At 29.0% G+C, this 6667-nt stretch overlaps 1 pseudogene; it reads right to left on the reverse strand.

Annotated features, from left to right (window-relative positions):
- Positions 1–5377: 5377 nt before the first annotated feature.
- LOC125873756 (uncharacterized) overlaps positions 5378–6667 on the reverse strand; it is an 8717-nt pseudogene continuing 7427 nt past the window's right edge.

The following is a 6667-nucleotide window of genomic DNA, read 5'->3' on the forward strand; positions in this document are numbered from 1 at the left end:
ATCTCAATTAGTATACCAACATGTTNATTTGACAATTTTGTAAAGAAAAGGAACGGGTAGAAGAAAAAGGTGAAAGAAGGTGAGGAAAAAATAAAGACAAAAAGTATTAAAAAAATGTACATGTAATTAGATTTATAAAAAATATACAAAGAAACATCATATTTTCTAGAAATATATACAGAAAGAATTAATTTCTTCTTGAATTGTTATTTTTTCTTTACTCTTTTTTAAAGAAAAATAAAAGTATATGAAAATTAAGCACTTTAAAAGATTTAAAACTCCTAAGTGATGAAAAATTATATAGGAATGTATGGACCTAAATTAAATGTGAATAATTAAAACTTGAAATATTTTTGAAAATTGAAAAGAATTTTGAAAATTGAATGTACTTTCTCCGTAAGTTATTTAGGTTGAGCATTTTATTTTTTCTATGATAATTATAATCATTTGAAATTATTAAATCATGAATGTTTTATGGAAATATAGGATCTTCTTTTAATGAATTAGTTGCCGATAATGAAATTTTTGTATATGATTATTACGGATTATCAAAATAAGGTTATTCACTATTTCTTTATGCGTATGAATTTTGATTAGTAAATTGTGAATACTTTAAAGATTTCATTTAGTTTTTTTGACTTATTTTAAATAATAATGAATTTCTTTCATAAATGACATTGTGTTTGAATTGATGTTAATTAGAAGAGAGCATAATGCTTTATTAAAAACTTTGGTATGCTAATTTCAATTTGTAACTTTTTTTAAAATACACCATTATTATATCCAAGAGATTTAATAACTGATTGATTTCTCTTGGTGTCAACTTAATGTTAGGATTTTTTTAAAAATTATTTTGTTTAGTTGGAAAAATAAGTCTTGATTCTAAGTAAAACAATATTTCGCACGAAACACAAATAAGTTTACTATTATTTTTATATTAATAGAGCAACAACTATTTTATTTACTACTTAAGAAATGTGAATAAGAGTTATACTTGATAGATGCTTACCATTACAGATAATAATGAGCAATTCAAGTGAGGCCCACAAATTTTTAATAACTTTTTACAAATTAATAAATGTGCAAAATTACAAAATTAATGGGCCCACAATTCACACAAAAGATACTTCATAACCTTAAAATTGTTGATAAAATGGATAATTGAAGTGAGCGACGGAACTTTTTATTACTTGGCTAATAAATGTAATGAAAATTATTAAATGTACACATTACGAATATATAGAAGTATATATTTTAATAGAAAAATGGCAAAATTATTACTATTACATAATACGTAGAACATTTATTACATAGTACGTAGAATAATAAAACTAAACTAAACTAAACAAGTGATCCACGACTTAGAGATATGACCATAATTGCAACGACAGGTTGGGCACGTAATTTGGCAGCGCATCCAAGTTGAAATGCACTCATTGTGGTACAAGTGAGTGCAAGGAAGAATATAAATATTGTCGGTTGATTCAAAGTCGGACAAACATATCCGACATGTAGTGTCACGGTCACCTAACTCTATATCAGAATAGGGGAGAGGTGGAAACAAGCGAAGAGGTGCTTGTCCACGTCTTTTCATGGCCCATTTCTGCCCTATTTTAACAAGTAGAAACATGAAAAGTAAAACAACACTCATAACTAATATTGCTATCACAGCTTGAATTAAGTGCTTAATTATGTATCCGTTATCTGAGTCATCTGGTTGTAGGAACGGCATTGTCAATAGTTTAATCTGCAGATGAAATATTATCATAGTTTAAATAAATTGCAGTAATATAATATAATTTAGAAGATAGCAGAGAGCTAACTCGTTTTTTACTTTCCCATGGAGAAGAGAAAAATGGTGACTACAAACATATATACATTTGGTGATGATTTACCTGAAGGTAAACAATGTCGTCGATGTTGCGTCAGCTAACAAGACTTCATGTGATCAATGCAAAATCAAATGTTTACAAAATACTAAATGAGAAGAATGATACATGCAGAGAAGATAAAGGTGATCTTTTGAAATGTTGTGTGTTCTTTTAAAACAATTATGGTCCTTATTAAACATAATCAGAAGCTTACTTGTGTTTTGAATTTAATGGTGAAGATGACTTGTTATGGAAAAAGAAAAAGTGTTAACAATGATAAAAATCCAACGTTGGTTTGGTTTGATTTGTAATTGCTTTTGTGTGTATATATAGACTATATAGTAAGTTGTTGTTTATATTATTATTGATAGAACAATCATGTGTGATAAACATAAACTCAGAATTATTGTTAAGTTTGGTTCAAGTTTTCATGTTACTATTGTAATAATTAAAGACTACAAACAATAGAAAGGGAATAAGGGTAGCCCGTGCACATTCACGCAAAGTTTAAGGAAGGCAGTGGCAGAGCCAGAAATTTCACGAAGAGGGTCTAAAAATTAAATAACAAAAACTTCTTTTAGCTAGAAATTTCACAAAGAGGGTCCAAAAATTAAATAACAAAAGCTCTTTTTAAAAAGGGATTGAACGCGCAAGCACTAGCTAATTAAAGATGTCTAAACACACATATAAGACATCTTAAATTACTAGGCTATATCAACCTATTATGTCAAGGGTGTTCAAAATATGTTATTTAATCATTTCATGTATCATTTTACTTGTATATGTGATATGTTTTCCAACAAAGGGGGACACCCCTGGCATACGTGTGCCTACGCCCCTAAAGGAAGGGACATACTTCAAGAGGTGTAAATGTAATGTACAGTTGCGGGCATACAAGATTTTCGTCAAGAAAATTCATCATCTACTATATTCAAGTAAAAATTATTATGACCTTATATTGTCGAAGGAAGTTCGGACAAACATTCTTTCCACGACCATATTTAATATATGCCGCATATTTTGATGATTTCACAATTCGAACCTATGACCTTTATATTCCTCTTTTGATTTTTTTTAGCTGCCAGATGAATTAACTAACTTATCATTACGTGTCCTAAATTCACGCAAAGTCTAAGGATTCGTGTACTCATGTAATCCAATCGTTGTTTGGAGTGACCTTAATTATATAAAGTTGATTGCAACAATTCATTTAATATTTCTAAAAATTAATAGCACTTTCTATATATGTAGTTAGGAAAAAAAATTGATTTTTTTTCCCTTTGCAATTCTTTGAAAGGCAACATAACATTCAAATTAAAGGTATAGAACAAATTAAATAGGAACAATTTTCTTCTATTTTTTTTTTTTCATGATTTGGAATATTTGTGTTTCCTATTATGGAAGAAGTGGCCCAAACAAATCCAACTTAGAATATTGCTGATATTTTAGGATAGAATATTTGTTAGTTAGAATTTGTTACAAAATAGACCATTGAAAAATTATTAGAAACATTCTTTTTTTTCGTCTGCCAGTATAACAAAATTTGTATGCCATTTTTCTAATAAAATATTTTCGTCTGCTAGATTTATATGGTTTTCAGTTTTATAAATATTTGGAAGATCGTCTCATAATAAAATAGTGTCTTTAAATTAATTAATATAATTAGCAGTTTTATTTCAAAAATAGTTCATTCATTTTTATTTTGGCCGAATCAGATAGGAAGTATTTCCTTCACCACGGAATTCAAGCTATAATAGTAGTATCAATCATAGGTGTTTTTTTTACTTTTAATGTTTCTACTTGTTAAAATAGGACAGAACTGGGCCATTAAAAAACGTGAACAAGAAACTCTTCGCTTGTTTCCACGTTTGGCCTATTCTGATATAAAGTTAGATGATCGTGACACTACATATCGGATATGTTTATCCGACTTTGAATCAACTGACAATATTTATATTCTTCCTTGCACTCACTTGTACCACATTGAGTGCATTTCAACTTGGATGCGCCGCCAAATTACGTGCCCAGGTCCATAAGTTGTGGATCACTTGTTTTGTTTAGTTTTGTTTTATTATTCTACGTACTATGTAAGAAATGTTCTACGTACTATGTAATAATAATTATGCCATTTTTCTATTTAAATATATGTTTTTCATCTTTCTATAAAGTATATTTAGGACAAATATAATTAAGCAACTGATTGCCAAATTTATAGTGTTTAAAGATGTCCCCATGTCACAATTCTATTTTCTCTTTTGTAACGAGTTTACAAATATAATTGTATACAAGTTGGATTTGTATATTGTTGGTAATGATGCTTTAGTTCATTATAATTTTATGTGCAGACTAAAATGTAGAGCAACTAAAATCTTATTTAAAAGAACTAAACTACACACATATGGACAATTAAAATATACTTTTATATATTATTCACCATCAGAAAGAATAATAAGTATATATACACTTATATAAAAGTCCCACAAGTGTAATTCACTATCTCTTTCTTTTTATAGTTATGAAGACCAATTAAAAGTAGATTTTATGTGTGGGAAGGGGGGGAGCTAAAGAAAAATCATTTACATTAGCCACCTACAATTAGCTTTCAATTATTTTCATTAATTGTTGCAATATTTTATTTGTCTTTGGAAGAAATAAACTTAACCACATTTAGTATAACTCAGATAAGTGAAATTTGAGTTTTGTTTTACATATGTAGTTAGAAAAAAAAGAAATTGATTTTTTTTCGGGAAAAAGGTTAAAAATATCTCTCAATTTTTATTTATTAGTTGACCTTGCTCTTATTATTAAAATCAAGTTATTCATATCCTCACCGTCTAAAAACCTGTCACATGTATTCCTTAATTGGATCAAAAACCCTGAATAAATAAAATTAACCTAATTTTAAGTAAATTACCCGATTTCTTCTTTTAATCTCAATCTGACTCACTAAACCAAATAAATTCATATCAAATTAAATTCCCAAACCCATCTTTGTAGCTTATCAAGTTATGGATTTTTTCAGTTAAAACAAATTAAGAAAAATAGGTCGCACAGTAAGTAGAACATATAACAATTTTAGAAGAGAAAAGATGTTGAGGAGAAATGGATGAAAAATGTTGTAAAGAGGTAAAAAATAAAGAGATGGATTTGGGGATATAATTTGGTAAATATTTATTTTGTTAATTAGGCCAGGTTCGAATTTTTTTTTTAAATCGGGTATTTAATTAAAATTGGATTATTTTTGTTGATTTGGAGTTTTTCATTCAATTGAGGGGTACGAGTGACAAATTTGTAGATGACAAGAGTATAAATACCTCGATTTTAATGGTGATGGAAAGATCAACAAATAAATGAAAATTGAGAGGTATTTTTGACCATTTTCCTTTTTTTTTTCCCTTTGCATTTCTTTGAAAGGACAATATAACATTCAAATTAAAGGTATTTATAGAACAAATAGGAACAATTTTCTTTAACATTTTTCATGATTTGGAAGATTTTCTTTCCTATTAAACATGTGTACTTTCACCCGGTCCCCCATGAAGAACAAAATACATATCTTTTGCACCATATGAAAGTTGTATAAATTCAACCTTGTACATATTAGGATTATCGATGTGTGTGATTGTTTTATCTACTTCAATTGTCTTTCCTTTCTCGTTGAAAATTATAACTCCCAGCACAATAAGCGTCATAGGAAGAGTTTTCAATAGGAAAATAGCTTGAGCCCATCGGAGGTTCTGGTTCACCTGGTGGACTATATACAACTCCTCCCCAATCAACATTCGTAGCAAAACTTTTCAAGTCAGTGAAGAGACTTTGTGGCCAGAAACCTGCTTGTGTAAACTCTTGCGACACTAAAACCCACCAATTTCCGGCTAAGTCCTTTTTTCAAAATAAAAAATGAAAAAAATAATAAGTTGTCAATAACAATATTTACATTATCTCCTAACTATAATTCCTATATTTGAATAAAATGTTTAAAGACTATAAATAAGAAAAATAAAAACAATATAAAATGTACCCGAGCAATGTACATTCTTGCACCCCAAGGTCTCCCTCCACGTTGTGAAATAGTATCCATGAATGAATTATCAAGAGGTAGGTCATAGTTTACTTGTACAAAGCCGGGACATAGTGTATTGAAGCAATGAATTTTACCAGCCTAAAAAAATGGATATATCTTATACATGAATTCTTAAAAATCAAGGTAAATAGTTAAACTAAGGGTGTGTTTTGTACGAAGGAAAATGTTTTTCTTGAAAAATGTTTTCCTAGAAAATGTTTTCTTGGAAAAAAACAATTGGATTTCTAAGTTATTTTCTCATGTTTGGTTGGTGAGTAGAAAATATTTTTTAATGTTTGGTAGGTAATTGAAACACATTTTTTCAAAAAATATCTTTAATTTTTGTCTTTAGACTAGAAAATACTCTTTAGAAAAATATTTTTTGTCCTGAAAATTAACCCGGATAATCGATCTAGGGCCTGATCCTGACACCCGAACTAGGACAGGATCCTGACGAGTGACGACCATTCCAAAATCCGACCATGAGATCTGATCACGCCCTGACCCAGAAATATTTTTCGAAAATATATATTTTTTTTTAAATAAGGTGGCGGAGGGGGGGTGGGGGGAGGAGGGGCTGAGGAGTAGGGTTGACATAAAAAATGAAATTTTATGAATTTGAAATATTTTTCTAAAAATAAATTGACAGGGGAGGGGGTGTGGTAGGGGTTGAGCGGCATAAAAAATTAAAATTTTAAAATCAAAAATATTTTTTTAAAAAAATTGACGGGGG

The sequence above is a fragment of the Solanum stenotomum genome, chromosome 8 (genome assembly GCF_019186545.1).
Source record: "Solanum stenotomum isolate F172 chromosome 8, ASM1918654v1, whole genome shotgun sequence".
In the NCBI taxonomy this organism is placed as follows: Eukaryota; Viridiplantae; Streptophyta; class Magnoliopsida; order Solanales; family Solanaceae; genus Solanum; species Solanum stenotomum.